The sequence below is a fragment of the Globicephala melas genome, chromosome X (assembly GCF_963455315.2).
Source record: "Globicephala melas chromosome X, mGloMel1.2, whole genome shotgun sequence".
Taxonomy (NCBI): Eukaryota; Metazoa; Chordata; class Mammalia; order Artiodactyla; family Delphinidae; genus Globicephala; species Globicephala melas.
The window spans coordinates 47,948,686-47,971,748 of NC_083335.1; positions in this window are offsets into that span (position 1 = coordinate 47,948,686).

Consider the following 23,063-nt stretch of genomic DNA (forward strand, 5'->3'; position numbering starts at 1 on the left):
CATTGTAGAATTTAACATTTTTAACCAGACTCACTATATAAAAGTACCAAAAAATGTAGTAATACAGACTACTATAATTCTACCTTTTCCATGTGTGTGTGTGTGTGTGTGTGTGTCTGTGTGTGTGATTATAGGAGTGTGCTTCCCTTTTGGAATTGTTCTTCTGGACAATACAATCCATGAAGTCCTAATGGGAACCCAGGAACAGCAATGATTTATGGCTTTATATCACTCTTGGGCATACACATCAATATGAAACACCTACAAATTATATTGTATGTTGTAAAAAGCCATAAATTGTCAATCTTCTTGTGTATTATAACCATTAAATGCTTTTGTACCTAACTGCAAGTGTGATTTTCTATAGTTCCATTACATATTCTCTCATTAATAATTTCAGCATCTGCTGAATGGAGAACTGTAGATGTAGTGGCTGATTAGGTAGCACAGTTGCCTTAAAGCTGCAAAGTCAGAGATTAAACTACTTTCCAGTGAAAATATAACGAACTACCAGCCAACAACTTTGTCAGTGGACATTTCTGAGTAACAATTAAACCGGGTTGCCTTTTTCATTTACCTTGTTTATATTTACATAATAGAAATCAGTGAAAATTCATCTAAACAGAGAATGTTAACTTCCAATCAGTGAGACTAAGTCTTGGAGGAAAAGCTTGTAACTTTTCTGTAGGTAATCATGTTCAAAATTAGTACATGATTTTCAAACACATAAATGTTCTCTTTCTTTAGCCTTTGAACTATGATAGAAAATCTCTACTTGAAAACCTTTCAAACACTTTCAAAATCTTTGTATTAGTATGACAGAATATAAATAAAAAATCGACCAGATATTCAGATGCCTGGCCATAAATGGTCAATGGCTTTTCAAAGATTTATCTGGTTATATTTGCATTGAACAGCATCTCACAAAATGAAAACAAACAAACAAACAAAAACTCTCATGTACATCTTACCTTAAAATACTCCAGAAAACTAGGTTCTATTATTTAGGACTCACACTTAACATGAAGCTTAACTTTAACATATTTTTTCCTTTTTAAACCTACTACCCACTTCCTGTGTTTCTGGCAATAAATATCACCAATATAAAAATTATAACAAACATCATGGAAATTAAATGAGTCAAAGAATTTTCTTTTTCTAGTTTTCTTTCTATTCCCTGTGTAAGATCAATCTTTCCCCTGAAGAGGAGTTCAGCATTGCTAGATTTAGCAAGGATTTGAAAGCTTTCTTAGTCTTGCCACACTTTTTTTTTTTTGAAGGGAAATTTATTTTATTTTATTTTATTTTTGAAATGAAACCTACATTTATATTTATTTGTATATTTTAAACTTATTTTTTTTAACACCTTTCTTGGAGTATAATTGTTTTACAATGGTGTGTTAGTTTCTGCTTTATAACAAAGTGAATCAGCTATACATATACATATATCCCCGTATCTCTTCCCTCTTGCGTCTCCCTCCCTCCCACCCTCCTTATCCCACCCCTCCAGGTGGTCACAAAGCACCAAGCTGATCTCCCTGTGCTATGAGGCTGTTTCCCACTAGCTATCGATTTTACATTTGGTAGTGTATATATGTCCATGCCACTCTCTCACTTTGTCCCAGCTTACCCTTCCCCCTTCCCGTGTCCTCAAGTCCATTCTCTAGTAGGTCTGCGTCTTTATTTATGTCTTGTCCCTAGGTCCTTCATAACCATTTTTTTTTACATTCCATATATATGTGTTAGAATACGGTATTTGTTTTTCTTTCTGACTTACTTACTTCCCTCTGTATGACAGACTCTAAGTCCATCCTCCTCATTACAAATAACTCAATTTCATTTCTTTTTATGGCTGAGTAATATTCCATTGTATATATGTGCCCCATCTTTTTTATCCATTCATCTGTTGATGGACAGTTAGGTTGTTTCCATCTCTGGGCTATTGTAAATAGAGCTGCAATGAACATTTAGGTACATGACTCTTTTTGAATTATGGTTTTCTCAGGGTATATGCCCAGTAGTGGGATTGATATTACATGGGGCTGGGAGGTCTCTTGTGGAACAGTGTCCTGAAGTTGGCTCTCCCACCTCAGAGGTACATCACTGACTCCTGGCTGGAGCACCAAGAGCCTTTCATCCACACGGCTAAGCATGAAAGGGAGAAAACTTAGAAAGAATGAAAGAAAGAAAGAAAGAGAGAGGATAAAAGAAAATAAAATAAAGTAAGGTAAATAAAATAAAGTTATTAAAATAAAAAAAATTATTAAGAAATTGTTTTTTTAAAAAGTAAAAAAAAAGAAACGGACGGATAGAACCCTAGGACAAATGGTGAAAGCAAAGCTATACAGACAAAATCTCACACAGAAGCATACACATACACACTCACAAAAAGAGGGAAAGGGGAAAAAATAATAAATCTTGCTCTGAAAGTCCACCCCCTCAATTTGGGATGATTCATTGTCTACTCAGGTATTCCACAGATGTAGGGTACATCAAGTTGATTGTGGAGATTTAATCCTCTGCTCCTGAGGCTGCTGGGAGAGATTTCTCTTTCTCTTCTTTCTTCGCACAGCTCCCGGGTTTCAGCTTTGGATTTGGCCCCGCCTCTCCGTGTAGGTCGCCAGAGGGTGTCTGTTCTTCGCTCAGACAGGACAGGGTTAAAGGATCCTCTGACTGGGGGCTCCGGCTCACTCAGAACGGGGGGAGGGAGGGGTACGGAGTGCGGAGCGAGCCTGCGGTGGCAGAGACCGGCATGATGTTGCACCAGCCTGAGGCGCGCCGTGTTTTCTCCCAGGGAAGTTGTCCCTGCGTCCTGGGACCCTGGCAGTGGCGGGCTGCACAGGCTCCCCGGAAGGGAAGTGTGGAGAGTGACCTGTGCTCGCACACAGGCTTCTTGGTGGCGGCAGCAGCAGCCTTAGCGTCTCATGCCCGTCTCTGGGGTCTGCGCTGTTAGCCGTGGCTCGCACCCGTCTCTGGAGCTCCTTTAAGCAGCGCTCTTAATCCCCTCTCCTCGCGCACCAGGAAACAAAGAGGGAAGAAAAAGTCTCTTGCCTCTTTGGCAGGTCCAGACTTTTTCCCGGACTCCCTCCCGGCTAGCTGTGGTGCAGTAACCTCTTCAGGCTGTGTTCACGCCGCCAGTCCTCTCCCTGCGCTTTGAATGAAGCCCGAGCCTCAGCTCCCAGCCCCACCCGACCCGGCGGGTGAGCAGACAAGCCTCCTGGGCTCGTGAGTGCCGGTGGGCACCAATCCTCTGTGCGGGAATCTCTCCGCTTTGCCCTCCGCACCCCTGTGCTGCACTCTCCTCCACAGAGCCGAAACTCCCCCCTTCCGCCACCGGCAGTCTCTGCCCGCGAAGGGGCTTCGTAGTGTGTGGAGACCTTTCCTCCTTCACGGCTCCTTCCCACTGGTGCAGGTCCCGTACCTATTCTTTTGTCTCAGTTTATTCTTTTTTCTTTTGCCCTACCCAGGTACGTGGGGAGTTTCTTGTCTTTTGGGAGGTCTGAGGTCTTCTGCCAGCATTCAGTACGTGTTCTGTAGGAGTTGTTCCACGTGTAGATGTATTTCTAATGTATATTTGGGGAGGAAGGTGATCTCCGCGTCTTACTCTTCTGCCATCTCCCCCCTCTCCTAAAACCGCGTTTTAAAGATATATCTAGTTTCGCTGGTTTAACTGGATTTATCAGTCAATTTCAATAGCATTTCAATAGTTGAATCAGCTATCAGACTTAGTCACACTGGCTACTTTGTGCTTTTGTAGAAAAAGCCTGAATGAATGAATAATGTAATTTTAAAAAATACGTTTGAAAACAATGAATTTAATTTGAAAACTCTATTTCAAATGTGAAAGTGATCTTATCTTGTCTATTATATGAATTTGGTCAGCTTTCAAGGTAATTGCTCACAGGATGATCCTTTCTCAGTGCCTTTTTAAACAGATAGTTTTAATGAGAGTATATGCAAGACACAATTTCTATGTATGTACATTTACACAGTAAAAATCAACCAATTGAGATGAAATAATACGATTGTGGTTCTTCATGGTATAGCCTGTCAATCCATTTCTCTTTAAACAATTGTGGTTTTTAAAAATAATTTTGTTATATAAACCAATCTATTCTTTCATATCATATGATGGCTTTTCTTTAGGTCAATTGATTAAATGTAATGTGTTCATTAAGAAGGCAAAGTTGTCTTCTTTCTAGGGCTTGAACTCCTGTTCTGCCTTAGTACTTTGAAAAAACAAGTCTGCAATTCTATTTCTTGGGGACTATTAAAGAGGTGCCATTAGTGATGGTGAGTTTTACAGTGCCTGTTGCGGTCTATGGACTGATTGAGGAAGCAAAATCAGGTAGATGACAGGAAGTGGGAAAGTGGCTATAATAATGTTCTGAACACAGCGACATTAAGGGGAAGAGATAAATTGACAGACAATTCTATGGAGGTCTCAAGGAAAGGTGGCAAAGGGCAATACATGTAGAGTGGAAAACTAGCCGTTCATTCAATAGCAAAAGCAAAGGCAACATAGTATGTCCACAATTTACTCATTCACACAGTAGGGGGTGGAGGTAGGTTGAATAAGACATTTTGTCTTTATCTACAATGAAAATATTAGTGGCACTCTTTGGGATAGAAAGATCAGAGTACTTTTATTTAAATTAAGACTAATTTTTTTACAGCAGTTTAACTTTCACAGCAAAGTTGGAGAGAAGGTACAGAGAGTTCCCATACACCTCCTGCCCCCACATACATAGCCTCCTCCATTAGCAACATCTCCCACCACGGTGGTACTTTTGTTACAATGGATGAGTCTACATAACACATCATAACACACAAAATCCATAGTTTATAATACAGTTTACCAGGTGTTGTACATTCTATGGGTTTGGACAAATGTATAGTGGCATATTTTCATCATTATGATAACATACAGAGCAGTTTTACTGCTCTAAAAATCTTCCGTGCTCAGCCTGTGCATCTTCCCACCCCAACCCTGGAAAACACTGATGTTTTTACTTTCTCCATGGTTTTGCCTTTTCAAGAATGTCCTGTGGTTGGAATCATTTAGTATGTAGCCTTTTCAGATTGGTTTCTTTCACTTAGTAGTATATAATTAAGGTGACTTCATGTCTTTTCATGGTTTGAAAGCTAATTTTTTAGCATTAAATAATATTTCATTGTCTGGATATGCCACAGTTTATTTATCCATTCACCTTCTGGAGGATATCTTGGATGATTCCAAGTTTCGGCAATTAAACATTCGTGTGCAGATTTTTGTGTGGACATAAGTTTTCAATCCCTTCAGGTAAATACCAAGGCATGTGATGACTGGAATGTATGGTAAGATTATATTTAGTTTTGTAAGAAACTGCCAAACTGTCTTCCAAAGTGATTGTACCATTATACATTGCCACCAGCAGTGAATTGTACAGTGAATGTACAACATGCATTCCTACCACCTATTCCTGTTGCTCTACATCTTTACCAGAATTTGGTGCTTCAGAGTTCAGATTTTTGACATTCTGAAAAGTGTGTAGTCGTGTCTCATTATTACTTTATTTTGCATTTCCTTGATAACATATGATGTTGAGAATTTTTTTGTATGATTGTTTTTGATCTCTATATCTTCTTTGGTAAGGTGTCAAAGTCTTTGGCCCATTTTTAAATTGGGATGTTTGTTTTCTTATAACTGTGTATTAACTGTCCTTTTTATATTTTGGTTAACAGCCCTTTATCAGGTGTATCTTTTCTCCCAGTCTGAGTCTTGTCTTCTAATTATCTTGATATTATTTATTGCAGAGCAGAAGTTTAAAATTTTAATAAAGTCCAACTTATCCATTATTTCTTTCATGGATTGTGTCTTTGGTATTATATCTAAGAGTTGTGGCCATCATTTAGGTTTTCTGCTATGTTATTTTCTAAAGTTTTACACTTTTGAATTTTCCCTATGTATAGGTCTATGATTCATTTTGAGTTGATATTAGTGAAAGGTAAAGACCTATATTTAGATTCATTCTTTTGCATGTGGATGTTCAGTTCTTCCAGCACCAATTGTTGAAAAGACTGTCTTGGCACCATTGTATTGCCTTTGGTCAAATATCAGTTGACTATATTTATGTGGGTTTATTTCTAGGCTATCTGTTTTGTTCCATTGATCTATTTGTCTATTCTTTCACCAATATCACATTATGTTGATTACTGCATCTTTACAGAGAAATCAAGTGTGGTCAGTCCTTCAACTTTTTATTCTCCTTCAGTATTGTGTTGGACATTCTGTGCCTTTTGCCTCTCCATATACATTTTAGAATCAGTTTGTCCATACCTACAAAATAACTCCCTGGGATTTCAAATAAGATTGCATTGAATCTACAGATCAAATTGGGAAGGACGGACATTTTGATAATATTGAGTATTCCTATCCATGTACATGGAATGTCTCTCCATTTATTTAGTTCTTATTTGACTTCATTCATCTGAGTTTGGTAGTGTTCCTCATATATACTATGTGCATTAAAAAATTATTTATACCTAAGTATTTCATTTGTGGGGCACTAATATAAATTGTATTTATATTTGTTTTTAATTACAGATTCTACTAGTTCATTGGTGGTAGGAGGTATATAAGAAAGCAATTGACTTTTGTATATTAACCTTCTATTCTGCAACCTTGCTTTAATCACCTGTTAGTTCCAGGACGTGTTTTTTTTGTTGTTGTTGATTCTTCAGACTTTCTAACATATGATCATGTCGTCAGTGAATATAGATAGTTTTATATCTTCCTTCCAAATATGTACTGATATATATTTTATGTATTTTTCTCCCCTTATTGCATTAGTTAGGACTTCCAGTACAATGTTGAAAAGGAGTGATGAGAGGGCACAGTTTTACCTTGTCCTTGATCTTAGTGGGAATGCTTCTAGTCTCTCATTCTTAATTATGATGTAAGCTATAGGTTTTTTGTAGGTATTCTTTATCAAGTTGAGGAAATTCATCCTCTATTTCTAGATTACTGATAATTTTTATCATGAATAGGTATTAGATCTCATCAAAAGCTTTTTCTGAGTCTATCAATGTGATTATGTAATTTTCTTCTTTAGCCTATTAATGTGATGGATTATATTAATTGATTTTCAAATGTTGAACCAGACTTTCATACTGCAATAAATCCCAATTAGTTGTGGTGTCTAATTCTTTTTGTATACTGTTGAATTTGATTTGATGATATTTTATTGAGGATTTTTGCATCTATGTTAATGAGAAATATCTATGGTACTCTTCTCTTGTAACATCTTTTTCTGGCTTTGGTATTAGGGAAATGTTGGCCTCATAGAATGAGTTAGGAAGTGTTACCTCTGCTTCTATCCTCTGAAAGATATTGTAGAGGATTGGCATAATGTCTTCCTTAAATGTTTGGTAGAATTCACTGATTAATCCATGTGGGCCTGGTCCTTTTTATTTGAAAGGTTTTTAATTATTGATTCCATTTCATTAACAGATATAGGCCAATTCAAATTGTCTATTTTGTCTTCTGTGGGTTTTGGCGAATTGTGTCTTTCAAGGAATTCGTTGATTTCATCTAGGTTATCGAATTTGTGGGAATAGAGTTGTCACCTAATTCCTTTATTATCCTTTCAATGGCCATAATAATGTCCCCTCTTTCATTTCTGATATAGTAATTTGTGTCCTTTCTCTTTTTTTCTTATTAGCCTGGATATATATGTATCAATTTTATTAATCTTCTCAAATAACCAACATTTGGTTTCATTGATTTCTCTATTGAATTCCTATTTTGATTTCATTGATTTCTAATCTAATTCTTACTATTTATTTTCTTCTGCTTACTTTGGATTTAATTTGCTCTTTTCCTAATTTTCTAAAATGGAAAATTAGATTATTGATTTTAGATATTTCTTCTTTTCTAATGTATGCATTAAATGTTATAAATTTTCCACTAAGTACTGCTTTCACCACATTTCACACATTTGATACATTGTGTTTTAATTTTCATTCAGTTAAAAATAATTTAAAATTTTTCTTGAGATTTCTTCTTTGCCCCATGTGCTATTTAGAAGGGTGTTATTTAATTGCTATATGCATTTAGGGATTTTCCAGCTATCTTTCTGTTATTGATTTCTAGCTTAATTCCATTATGGTCTGAGAACAGATGTTGTATGATTTCTATTACTTTAAATTTTTGAATTTGTTTTATGGCCCAGAATGTGGTCTATCTTGGTGAGTGTTACATGCAAAATTGAAAAGAATGTGTATTCTGCTCTTGTTGGATAAAGTAGTATATAGATATCAATTATATCCAGTTGATTGATGGTGTTGCTGAGTTCAGCTATGCCCCTACTCATTTTCCTCCTGCTTGATCTGTCCCTTTCTACAGAGAAGCATTGATGACTCCAACTATGATGGTGGAGTCATATATTTCTCTTTGAAATTCTATTAGTCTTTGCCTCATGTAGTTTGACATGCTATACTTAGGTGCATATATATTAAGGGTTGTTATATCTTCCTGTAGAACTGACCACCTTATTATTATGCAATGCCTTTTTTTCTCATTGATAATTTTCCTTGCTTTGTGTCTGCCCTGTCTGAAATTAATATACCTACTCCTGCTTTATTTTGATAAATGTTACCATGGTATATTTTCTCCATCTATTTACTTTGATCTATGTGTCTTTATATTTAAAGTGGGTTTCCTGTATACAACCTATAGTTGGGTATTGCTTTTTTATCCACTCTGACAATTGCTGTCTTTTAATTGTTGCATTTAGACAATTAATGTTTAAAGTAATCATTGATATTATTGAGTTAATATCTGCTATATTTGTTATTATTTTCTATTTGTTGTTCCTGTTCTTTGTTCCTGTTTTTGTCTCTACTCTTTTACAGCCTTTTGTAGGTTGTTTTTTTTTTTTTTTTTTTTTTTGTGGTACGTGGGCCTCTCACTGTTGTGGCCTCTCCCATTGTGGAGCACAGGTTCTGGACGCACAGGCTCAGCAGCCATGGCTCACAGGCCCAGCCGCTCCGCGGCATGTGGGATCTTCCTGGACCAGGGCACGAAACCATGTCCCCTGCATCGGCTGGCAGACTCTCAACCACTGTGCCACCAGGGAAGCCCAGCCTTTTGTAGTTTTTTTTTTTTTAATTAATTAATTTATTTATTTTTTTGGCTGTGTTGGGTCTTCGTTTCTGTGCGAGGGCTTTCTCTAGTTGCGGCGAGCGGGGGCCACTCTTCATCGCGGTACGCAGGCCTCTCACTCTCGCGGCCTCTCGTTGTGGAGCACAGGCTCCAGATGCGCAGGCTCAGTAGTTGTGGCGCACGGGCTTAGTTGCTCCGCGGCATGTGGGATCTTCCCAGACCAGGGTTCGAACCCGTGTCCTCTGCATTGGCAGGCAGATTCTCAACCACTGCACCACCAGGGAAGCCCCTTTTGTAGTTTTAATTGAGTATTTTATGATTCCTATTTCTCTCCTTTCTTAGCATATCAGTTATACTTATTTTTTTAGTGGTTGTCCTAGATCTTGCAATATACATTTACAGCTAATGCCAGTCTACTTTCAAATAACCTTATACCATTTCATGGTAGCATGAGTAACTTCTAACAATATTTCCTAATTCCTCCTTCCTGTCCCTTGTATCATCACTATCATTCATTTCACTTATATTTAAGTACACATAAGCACATACAAGCATGCATAATTGAATACATTGTTGTCATTATTATTTTGAATGAAATGTTAACTGTTAGGTTAGTTAAAAATAAGAAAAATAAATGTTTTTATTTTACCTTAACTTATTCCTTCTTTGATGCTCTTTCTTACTTTATATAGATCAGTTTCTGATCTATAATCTCCTTCTCTCTAAAGAACTTCTTTTAACATTTCTTTAAAAGCAGGTCTACTGGCAACAAATTGCCTAATGTTTTGTTTGTCTAAGAAACTATTTATTTCTCTTTCATTATTGGAGGATAATTTCACAGACTACAGACTTCTAGGTTGGTGGGGTTTTTTTCCTCTCAACACTTTAAATATTTAACTCAACTCTCTTCTTGCTTCCATGGTATAATTCTTACCTTTTTTCCTCTATAGGTATGCTGCATTTTTCCTCAATTCCTTTGAGGGTTTTATCTTTACCTTTGATTTTCTGTTGTTTGAAAATAATATGTCAAGGTGTCGTTTTTTTTGCATTTGTCCTGTCTGGTGTTCTGTGAGATTCCTGCATCAGTGATTGATATCTGACATTAATTTGGGGGAATTCTCAGTCATTAGTGTTTCAAATATTTCTTCTCTTCTTTCTCTCTTTCTTCTCCTTCTGGTATGAGTATTATGAGTATGTTATATCTTTTGTAGTTATCCCACAGTCCTTGGGCATTCTGTTCTATCAGTGTTTGCTCTCTTTGCTTTTCAGTTTTGGAGGTTTCTCTTGAGACATTCTCAAGCTCAGATATTCTTTCCTCAATTATGTCAAGTCTACTAATAAGCATATCAAAGGTACTCTTCATTTATGTTGCAGTGTTTTTGATCTCTAGCATTTCTTTTTGGTTCTTTCTAAGGATTTCCATAGTTCTGCTAATATTGCCTACCTGTTCTTGCATGATACTGTATCCATTAGAGCTCCTAGCATATTAATAATGGTTGTTTTAAATTCCTCATATGATAATTCCAACATCCTGATAAGCATCTAGTTATGATGCTTGCTATATTCCTTCAAAACATTTTTTTTTTTTTGTCTTTTGGTATGCATTGTAAGTTTTTTCTTGATAGCTGGACATAATACACTGGGTAAAAGGAACTTCTAGAAGTACACCTCAGTAATGTATTTGTGTGTGGGGGTAGATGAAGCATTCTGTAGTCCTATGATTAGGTCTCAGTCATTTAGTGAGCCTATGCCTCTGTACTGCAAGCTTTAGAGGAGTTTCTCAATTTTTTTCTCCTCAGTTAGGTGGCACATTAACATGGCTAGAGTGAGCTGGAGGCGGATATTTCCCTTCTGTGACATGTCAGGATATAGGTAGCCAGAATTGAGAGTTTCCCTTTCCTCAGTCTCTGACAATAGCCCAGCAGATTAGGCTCTTATTATCTCTTTTTCTCTGAGAGCAGGCATTGTTAATAAGAATAGAGTTTTCTGGTGAATTTCAAAATTGTTCTCTTTCTCCTCCTCCTGCCAGAAGTAAAGGGAGATTTTTCTCCAATGTTTAGTGTAGAGACCTGGTCAAGCTCATATAGGTAAATCTCATGCTATTGTAGGTGACCCCTTATGACTGAGCTGCCTTGGAAATTTTAGCCCTCTGACTTCTGAATACTGAGCCTCCAGTGATTCATCAGTTACAGTTCAGGTTTTCCTACCCAAGCATGGGTTCCTGTGGTTGTTTCCACTTCTTAGTCTGCTCTGGTAAATGGTGACTCCCTGTATTCACTTGTAGGTCTCTCCTATATTGAGGGTAGTGGTTTGGCCTGTGTCTTCCCTTGCCTGAGGGTCCAAGAATAATTGTTGATTTTTTAGTCTGTTAAGCTTCTTTCTTGTAGTTAGGATGAAGTGTCAACTTCCAAGCTTCTTACATGTGGAACCAGAAACCTGGCCAATGTACTCTTCACAGCCATTGTCTCTTCCATGAAAAGACAATAGCATCTCATTTTATTTTCCCCAGTTCCATATATTTGCTTCTAAACTGTAGGCATTTTTGTGCAAATACATATATCTGTGTGCACATACATTTTTTATTGCCTTTGAACAATAATGTCTCATTCTGATCACTTTCCCATGTTCTTATGAGAATGTTTCTCTTGAGTTTCATTCAGTCTTTCCAAGGAAACACCATACTCAAGGGGAAAAACACAGAAGCAAAAGAAATACAAATTTTAAAAAGCCATCTAGGTCTTTTTATATTAGTCAAATAGAATAATATTTCTATTCCCAACCATAGTCAAAGTTATTTAAACAAAAATAGAAGCTCTGATTCTGGCACTACTATTGATGTTGAATTAAAGGATGTAATTGTTCCTGGGAACTGATTCTTTTAAGGCCAAAAGTGAAAGATACATGAAATGTTTGGATATTTCTGATTGACTGATTCCTAAGTACATACCATTTTGAAATGTGCTTTTCCCAGCACATAGACTGTAATATAGATATTGGATATTATTACTCAGAGTGGGAATATATGATTAGAAAACTGTATATTTGTTTAAGGATACTTATATTGATCATTCTTATCAGGGATGGATAGATCATAGATAATGTGCATCATAAAATGACATGTTAATACTGTACACAAAATTCTGTTTCTCTCTCTCTCTCTCTCTCACACACACACACACACACGACTGTACATGTTCACGCACACTAAATGCCCTTTAGTTATAAGACAGGTAGCTGATCCTGTAAGAAGAGAAGAGATTGTTCAATCATTCATTTAAAAATTTTATTTTATTTATTTATTTTTTATACAGCAGGTTCTTATTAGTTATCTATTTTATACATATTAGTGTATATATGTCAATCCCAATCTTCCAGTTCATGCCACCACCACTACCCATCCCCCAGGTTCAGTCATTTTTAATTATTTTTTTCCCTTTGCATATTATTTGGTTGCTAATAGTTGCTTTTCTAAATTTTTTCATTAAAGTTTGGTTACAAATCCAAGGCCCTTTATGAAAAGCCTAGTCATTCAATGAATTCAAAAGCAAGCACTGTTAAAGTATACCTGGTGGTATTAGTAGGCATCTGGCTAATCTAAGTGGGTCCTCATCATAACACTTTTTCTGAATGAGCTTATGGTTTCTCTCCTATGTGAAGTGTCTAGGCTTGTTGTACTCTTCAGGGTGTGGAATCTAATAAGAAACTATTAGGATCAAAAAGATCTGGTCTTAAATATGGTGTTCTGATTCAGTAGCTGTGTGATATCAGATAAGCCACAAAACCTCTCTGAGATGTCTTCTCGGCTGTGAAATATATTAACTTACAAGATTGTTATGAGGATGGAGTAAGATATGAATGTGGAAGTAGTTTGTAAACAAAGTGATATACAATTATGAAATATTAGTTTTTCTCAGTTACATTGAGAACATCGGATTAGTCTCTTGAGTTATATGTTTTTGAAATCTTATTAAAAATGTGAGCAAGTTTTTAATTTCTGTTTATTTTTAACTTATTTGCTTTACTGAGGACCAGCATGCTTTATTTCTCAGCAGCCTTGTTTATCTAGTATATGAATTTAGGTATCTCTACTCTGGAAGAAAGCTCTTATACATAATGAAAAGATGATCTTATTTACATGCAAAAATTCTACTATCATCTCTGTCACTCCCTCCTGCTTTGCAGATTCAGAAAAACCTACTGAAACTTAGTTAGGATTATATAACTATGATTTAACATATTTTTTTCTTTATGCTTTGTTAAATGATGATGAGGTCAGGTTCAAAGAAACAGGTAGGTTTTAAAAGAGTAAGCTATCAATTCATTTCCAATTTGGTGGTAAGACTAAGGTGATTATAGAAAATGACACAAAACTAAGAGTTTGTATTATGCAGAACAGCAGCATTAATATATTGATAGAGACAAGTCGTACATGCAAACCATTTACAATTATTTATTAAATCATTCAGTCTTTGTGGAAGTAGAAAAATGCTGTCAAACCTATTTTCTAGGTAATAACTTGTATCACAGGTAAGGTTCAAAGCAGTGATGATAGAAATCTAAAATTTTTGCTTCTGATGATTTTTTTCCTTGGCTGTATATTCTACCCTTTTTCCATTTAGTGATAAAAGAATTCTCAGTGTTTCCGATGGCAAAATCCAAAACCAGTATCAGAACTAAAGGACGTAATGCAGAAGTTCTGACTGAAGTGCAGTAAATATTTTATTAATAGAATATTGAGCTCACTACTCCCGATTTTGGAGGGTATGTAAAGTGAGTCATGTGTTGGCTAGGCTTTGAGGCATAATGTTTCCTTAATTATTACAAAGCAAGATATTAACAAAAGACAATTGAAGAAAGCATCAATTATTGATGTTTTATTTTAGAGATGGTCTCTCAATAAGCATTTTCTTCCTGTGCTAGGCAATGTTGGGTAATATTAGAAGGCAAATCTTGCCTACCCATTGTGGAACTAGTGCTCTCCTTTCTCCTCACCTCTTTCTTGTGAACTATATCACACTCGTGTGAATCAGATACATATGTGAATATTAAAAATAATAAAAAACAAACATTTGTCTATCTACAACATAGGTTTAGGAACAATATCTTAATTATTCCTTAGAAACAAAGTTCTTATGTGCCCTATTTACATTGCACTCCCTTTCTCCAGAGTTAACCACTCCCTCATTTTTCTTATTAATCTTTATCTTGCTTTTCTTTATAGTTTAACCAATGATGTATTTATCTCTAAATAAAATATTTTTATTATTGCCAATTCTTAAACTTTAAGTTTAAGCATAATGTATGTATTCTTCTGTGCCTTGTTTCTTTCTCTGAACGTTTTTTCTTTTTTTTAGTATCTGGTACATTGCTATCTGATGGTTTTAATTTTTTTATTGTGGTAAAATGTACATAACATAAAATTTACCATTTTAACCATTTTTAAATGTAAAATTCAGTGACATTAAGTACATTCTCATTGTTATGCAACCATCACCACTATCCATCTTCAGAACATTTTCATCATCCCAAAGTAAAACTCTCTACCCAGTAAACAACCCCTCATTACTCCCTTCCTCCAACCCCTGGTACCAGCTAGACTACTTTCTGTCTCTATGAACTTAACTATCCTTGGTACATCATATAAGTGGTGGAATCATACAATATTTATCCTTTGGTGTCTGGCTTGTTTTACTTAGCAAAATGTCTTCAAAGTTCATCCATGTTATAGTATCTATCATAATTTTGTTCCTTTTTAAGGTTGAATAACATTCCATTCTATGTAGGGGTCACATTGTGTATATCCATTCATCCTCATCCCTGTCTCCTTGAGATGGTGCGTGATTCCTTTCCTCAGGTCTGAGCTTCAGGGAGGAGGATGGAAGGGAAGGACCTTCTCTGAGAGGAAGCCCCCAGCTCAGCACGTCGGGTCCTGCAAGGGCTGGCAGGAGTGAGGTACCTGCACCACACAGCTCATGCCCTCCCATCCCCACCTGGGAGACCTTGGGGCCTGTGGTCTGTGACTAGCATGAGTCAATAGACGTTTGGATTGTTTCCACCTTTCAGCTATTGTGAATAATGCTACTGTGAACATTAGCATAAAAATATCTGTTCAAGTCCCTACTTTCAATACATTTGGGTATATACCTAGAATTCGAATTGCTGGATCATACTATTATTCTGCTTACTTCTTCGAAGTACAATTATACTGTTTTCCACAGCAATTTCACCATTTTAGATTCGCACCAGCAATACACAAGGGTTCCACTTTCTCCACACACTTGCCAACACTTATTTTCTTTTAAAATAGCCATCCTAATGGGTATACACAGGTGATTTTGAAAGTCTTAATTTCACAGAATCTCACTCCAGCTTTTCTTTCTTGATTTATATGTTCTGTTGGTATGTCTCCACCCATAATGTCATGCCTCAACCATATATGGGCATGTAATCCTCCTTCAGCTTTCCCAAAAAGTGAGGCCCATTTTCCCACCTGCTATCCGAGAAGGATGAGACAGAAACCAGTCCTGCAGGCAGCCCTCAAACAGATTGGGGTGTTGCAAATAAGCTCTGCTCTGCTCCTTTTGGGCTGAGGGATCAGGAACTGGGAGACTGTCTCCTCCAGACCAAGACCATTCCACACCGCTGGGAAGGTTATGAGGCAGGGGTGAAAAAATATGCCATGAAAATTACTACTGATTTTAATACAACTTTTTCTGGATTGGGCCTGTATTTGTTTGCTGTAGAATTTTAAATGTTTTCCAGAGTTCCTATAAGATATTTTTCAGTCAGTTTATGGTTGCTTTATGATGGGAGAATGAGGGCCTGGAGCTTCCTGGTCTGCCATATTGCTGATGTTACTCTGAATATTACTGGAGTCATTCATATATGTGTGTGTGTGTATATATATATATAACTGTAGTTCATTAATTTTCTCTCCAGTGTAGTAGTTGAAACTATACACCAATACAGAGAATAGACAACATAACAATATTGAGACTTTTGACCTAAGAACAAGGTATAACTCTATATTTATTTACGTCTTTTCAAAATCTCGCCAATATTTTACAATTTTCAGCATGCATTTTACAGATTTTGTTGTATTTTTTCATATTTTTGAAGCTAAATATTTTGCATGTTTGATGCTATTTTAAATGGTAATGTTTTTATTTCAATTTCTGATTGCTTATTGCTACTTTATAGAAATATAATTGAATTATTGAATTTGTATATTGCTTAGCATCCTGCAACCTGTGATAAACTTACTTATTAGTTCTACTCTCTTTTTTTGTGTGAATTTTATCAAATTTTCTACATAAATAATCTTATTGTCTGCAAATAAAGGCAGCTTTACATCATCCTTTCCAATCTGAGTGCCTTTTACTTATTTTTTTCTTTCTTGATTGAACAGGGTAAGATTACAATGTTGAGTAACAGTACTGATAGTGGTCTTGGGGGAAAAGAACTCTCTTTTACCATTAAGATTGATGTTAGTGTAGATTTTTTGTATATGTCCTTTTACAGGTTGAAGAAGTTCCTTCTACTTTCCTGAGAGATTTTATCAGGAATAGATACTAGATTTTGTCAAGTGATTTCTCCGCATCTATTGAGATGATTCTATGTTTTTTTAAAAACTTATTAATATGGCAAATTATATTGATTTTTGAATGTTAAACCATCTATGCATACCTCAGATGAACCCCATTGGTCATGATGTATTATATTTATATATTGTTGGATTTGATTTGATAAAAATTCAATGAGAATTTTGCATCTGTATTCAAGAGGAATATTAGTCCATAGTTTTATTTTCTTGTGAAGTCTTTGACTGTTTTTGATATCAGGATAATGCTGGCCTTATAGAATGAATTGGAAGTATACTTTCTTCCTCAATTTTCTGGGAGATTTTGTGTAGAACTGCTATTATTTCTTCAATAAATGTTTTACAGTATCAAGCAAAGAAGCTATCTGGCCTGGAGTTTTCTATGTGGGAAGATTTTTAACTATGAATTTCATTTATATAATATATAGAGAGCTCTTCAAGTTATTGATTTTTAAATATTATATAATTTTCAGGTGTACAATATAGTGATTCACAATTTTTAAAGATTATACTCATTTATAGTTATATAAAATATTGGCTATATTTCTTGTGCTATACAATATATCATTGTAGCTTGTTTATTTTACACATAATAGTTTGTACCTCTTAATCCTCTACCCCATCTTGCCCCTCCCCCCTCTCTCCCCACTGGTAACCACTAGTTTGTTTTCTATATCTGTGAGTCTGTTATTTTTTGTTATAGTCACTATTTTGTTTTATATTTTAGATTCCACATGTAAGTGATAACATACAGTATTTTTATTTCTCTATCTTATTTATTTCACTAAGCGTAGTACCCTCCAAGTCCACCCATGTTGCTGCAAATGGCAAAATTTCATTCTTGTTTTGGCTGAGTGATAGTCCATGGTGTGTGTGTGTGTGTGTGTGTGTGTGTGTGTGTGTGTGTATCACATTTTCTTTATCCATTCATCTGTTGATGGACACTTAAGTTGCTTCCATATGTTGGCAATTATAAATAATGCTGCTATGAACATTGGGGAGCATGTAACTTTTTGAATTAGCGTTTGCATTTTCTTTAGCTATATACCAAGGTGTGGAATTGCTGCATCATATGAGAGATCTATTTTTAGTTTCTTGAGGAACCTCCATACTGTTTTCTGCAGTGACTGCACCAATTTGCATTCCCACTAACAGTGTATAAAGTGTTCTCTTTTCTCTGCATTCTCGCCAACATTTGTTATCTGTGGTCTTTTTGATGATAATCATTCTGACAAATGTGAGGTGACATCTCGTTGTTTTGATTTGCATTTCTATCATGATTAGAGATGTTGAGCATCTTTTCATGTGCCTGTTGTCCATCTGTATATTTTCTTTGGAAAAATGTCTATTCAGGTCTTTTACCCATTTTTTAATTAGGATTTTTTTAAATTGATATTGAGTTGTATGAGCTGGTTATATATTTTGGATATTAATCCCTTATAGGTCATATGATTTGCAAATATTTTCTCCCATTTGGTGGGTTGTCTTTTTGTTTTGTTGATGGTTTCCTTTGCTGTGCAATAGCTCTTAAGTTTAATTAGGCCTCATTTGTTTATTTTTGCTTTTATTTCCTTTGCCTTAGAAGACAGATTCGAAAAAATATTGCTACAATTTATATCAAGAAGGTGTTCTGCCTATGTTTTCTTCTAGGAGTTTTATGGTTTCTGGTCTTACATTTATGTCTTTAATCTATTTTGAGTTTATTTTTATAAGTGTTGTGAGAAAATGTTCTACTTTCATTCTTTTATATGTAGCTGTCCAGTTTTCACAGCATCACTTACTGAAAAGACTGGCTTTTCTCCACTGTGTATTCTTGTCTCCTTTGTCATAGTTTAATTGACTGTAAGTGCATGGATTTATTTCTGGGCTCTCTATTCTGTTCCATTGATTTATGTGTCTGTTTTTGTACCAGTACCATAATCCCAATGAACAGAAGTCCAGGACCAGATGGATTCACAGGTGAATTCTACCAAACATTTAGAGAAGAGTTAACACCTATCCTTCTGAAACTATTCCAAAAAATTGCAGAGGAAGGAACACTTCTGAACTCATTCTATGAGGCTGCTATCACCCTGATACCAAAAGCAGACAAAGATATCACAAAAAAGAAAATTATATGCCAATATCATGGATGACATAGATGCACAAATTCTCAACAAAATACTAGCAAGCAGAATCCAACAATACATTAAAAGGATCATACACTGTGTTCAAGTGGGGTTTATCCCAGGGATGCAAGGAATTTTCAATATCTGCAAATCAATCAATGTGATACACCACATTAACAAATTGAAAAATAAAAACCGTATGAAACTGAAGATGACACAAACAGATGGAAAGATAAATCATGTTCTTGGATTGGAAGAATCAATATTGTTAAAATGCCATACTACCCAAGGCATTCTACAGATTCAATGCAATCCCTATCAAATTATCAATGGAATTTTTCATGGAACTAGAACAAAAACTTTAAAAATTTGTATGGAAACACAAAAGACCCCCAATAGCCAAAACAATCTTTTTTTTTTTTTTTTTTGCCGTATGCGGGCCTCTCACTGTGGTACGCGGGCCTCTCACTGTTATGGCCTCTCCCCTTGCGGAGCACAGGCTCTGGACATGCAGGCTCAGCGGCCATGGCTCACGAGCCCAGCCGCTCTGCAGCACGTGGGATCTTCCCGGACCAGGACACGAACCCATGTCCCCTGCATCAGCAGGTGGACTCTCAACCACTGCGCCACCAGGGAAGCCCCCAAAACAATCTTGTAAATCAACTATACTTCAATAAAAAACAAACAAATAAAAAACCAAACTAAAAATGACAACAAAAAGGGAAAGTATTTGCCTTCATTTCTGAAGAACACGTTTGCTGGGTAAAGTATTCTTGGTTGGCAATTTATTTCTTTTAGCACTTTGAATAACAATCCCATTCTCTCCTAACCTGTAAGGTTTCTTTTGAGAAATTAACTCATTGCTTTATGAGTGTTCTCTTTTATGAGAGAATTTTTTCTCTTGCTACTTAAAAATTTTTCCCTTTTCTTTGATTTTAGAGAGTTTATTATTATGGTTCTTGGAGAGTATTATTTAAGATTGAAGTTTTGTGGTAGCCTATTAGCTTGATGAACTTGGATGTCCAAATCTCTCCCTAGATTTGAGAAATCTTCAGCCATTACTTATTTAAGTAAGCTTTCTACTCCTTTCTCCTCCTTTGTTCCTTCTGGGCCTCCAATGAGGAGTACATTACTTATCTTAATGGTTTCCAGTAAGTTCAGTAGGCTTTCTTCATTTCTTTTCATTATTTTTTACTTTTTGCTCCTCTGATTGGATAGTTTCTATTAATCTATCTTATACCTGAGTGATTGTTTCTTCTGTTTGGTCCAGTCTGCTGTTGAAGTTCTCTATTGATTTCTTCAGTTGAGTCATTGTTTTTTTCAGCTATAAAATTTCTGTTTGGTTCTGTTTTTTGTTTTCTCTCTCTTTGTAGAACTTCTATTCTTTTCTTGTACTGTTTTACTGAAATTGTGAAATTGTTTTTCTGTGTTCTCTTGTAGCTACATGAACATCATTCAAACATCATTGAAAAGTTGGTTTCATCATTTCAGTCTTTTTATTGAGAAATTCCTAGATCTGGATCTTCATTTCTTTGGGACCTTCACTGGAGGTTAACTGTGTTATTTTGGTGGTCATGTTTCCCTGATTCTTCATGATCCCTTTAGCTTTGTGTAGGTATCTACGGATTAAAGAAGCAGTTACCTCTTCCAGGATTTATGGATTGATTGTGGGTAGGTGATGCTTGAATGTGCTATGATCCCAGGTCTTATGGTGGAGGTTGCCAAGTGTGGAGTCATGACTCATCACTGTGTTTGGGTTGGTGTGATGTGTCTTCTGCTCAGGCTGCTGGTATCCATAGTGTTGACAATTGTGTGGTCTATGGTGAATACTTCATGGGGTCCTCAGTGTCTGCAAGAGATGTTGGGGCCCTCAGCAGTGCCTCTAGGTCCAGTATCTAGGGACCAGTCAGGCAGAGGTGATGACCAGAGTCAATGGCATACACTCATCTATGGAAACCTGTTGCAAGTGCCTATCAATGGCAGGGGCTAGTTGCCAACACACACACAGTGGTGTGGGCAAGTGTATGTGACATGGACCAGAGCCAACTACAGGCTCATTGGCAGCTACAGGGACCCTGGCTGTCTGCATGCTTTCTGGTGGGTGCCCACACTCCCTTTGGGTGTGTGCTATTTACTGCAGGTTGAAGATGGGTGTCAGGATGATAGTGTGCAGGTGCACAGCTGTGGTGGGTATCTCCAAGCATGAACATGGTCGTGAAGACATCCAGGTAGTTGAGATTGGTTTCTGCATTTGTGCAGCTTCAGAGGCCTGAGATGGTTGCTGTTGTGGTTCAGGGCACTAGTTGGGGATGCAGGGAGGGAGTTAGAGGGATTCAGGTGGCTGACATTCACAAAGGTGAATACATGGGTGAAAACTGGTGGAATCTGTAGGGGTTCTGCAGAAGCTGTGCCAGAAGTTGGTTTCATCAGTGGTGAAATCTCCTGAGTTTGTCTGCAGAGCTGGTCTCTATGAACTGCAATTACTTCTATTGCATGATTGCATTCATAGCTTCTGCTTTTCTTCCTTGTTTCTAGCCATTTCTGTATGTCTCAGCTTTTCCTGTATGGATGGGGTAAATCCAAAGTGGGACCTTTGTGCCATACCCTAAAAGGCTAGAAAAGCTGGTTGCTCACTCCACTTAAGACAGTTGGTTTAAAGTCAACTAGTAAGTCCAAAGTCTGTGCCATTTTGGGACGATTTCTATTAATTTCTTGTGCTTTTTCTTTTTTCCTTCTAATGGGCTGTAGTTTCTTGTTTCTTTGTGTGTCTAATAATATTTGTTGAAGACTGGTCATTTTGAATATTATAACTTGGCTATTCTGTAAATCATATTCTCTCTACTTCCTAGGATTTTTAAAAATTTGCTTTACACCATAGCTATTTGTTTGTTTAGTGACTTTTCTAAACTATTTATGTATAAACACTTTTATCGATACATTGCGTGGTCTCTGAAATCTATGTTCTTTTAGTTTAGTGATATGGCAGTACTTTGACAGAGATTTCCTTAAATGCCTGGAGCCTCAAAAAATTAAGAAGAAAAAATATTACATAATCTCCAGATGTTGAAGATTGACTGTGTTTTGCACTCTGATTCTTACCCAGGCTGTTTACCACTATACCTTAGCTTTCTCTTCCCACATTGAACCAAAAGATTAGCCAGATATGAAAGCTTATGAGCATCTCAGGTCTTTCCTGAGCATGTGTCCTATCCTGGGCATGCATGTAGTTTGCCAGAGTCCATGGTATATGTGAGGGATTTTCAAAGTTCTGATTCTGCAGTGTACTTCAATCCCCATCATTTGTCCTTTTTGTTTTGTCTTATTTTGTTTTGTCCCAGATAGCAGTAGCATTTTCATTTTTCATTTAATGTTTTATAGAAATGTCCTTCATGCAGCTGCTTCTCCACCATATTCTAACTCTGAGTTTAACAAAACAAAAGCATGCCCCTCGTGTCAGTATTTAAAGAAACCCGTAGACAGCTCACAACAGATAAACACATTTCCGTGGAAACAAGGTCTGCTCTGCTTCCTCTGGAATCAGGTACCACAGTAGGCATGTGGGCTGCTATTTCCAAGACCATTACCATACTGGAGAGGGCTTTTGAACAAGGATAAGGTAAACCACACAGAGATATACTACTGTGTTTCAGTGGATTTTCTCCTGATTAAGAATTCATTTAGTTGCTTCAAACCTTTGACTATCTTTCCAGAGTTCTGATAATATTGATTCTGACATTTTTTGTCAGGTATTCCAGTGTTTTCCCTGGTGTGACTTGATAAATTTTTGATGATATTTTTATTATTATCTTACAAATTACATTATTCAATGAATAGAACACAATTTTCCCTGATGATTTCATTGTAATTAAATACATTCTATATGAATAATGAATATCCAACTTTGACTTTACATAACCCATTAAATTTATTCTTGAAAAGTTACATGTAGATGATCAACTTACATTCAATTTTATTTTCTTGGCTTTTGTTACAATTTTAGATATTTCTAACTTTGGGGGAAACTGCTTAATGCAAGATATATAAAAAATATACTTCAATATTTCCATTCACCTCAGGGAACATTTTGACTTCACGCATGCAGTCTACGTACATTTAATTTGACAATATAACCCCTGCAAAAAGTCAAAGGAACAGTCAATCTATGTGTTCTTTCCATCTGATCAGGAAGCATATATACATTTAAATGTGC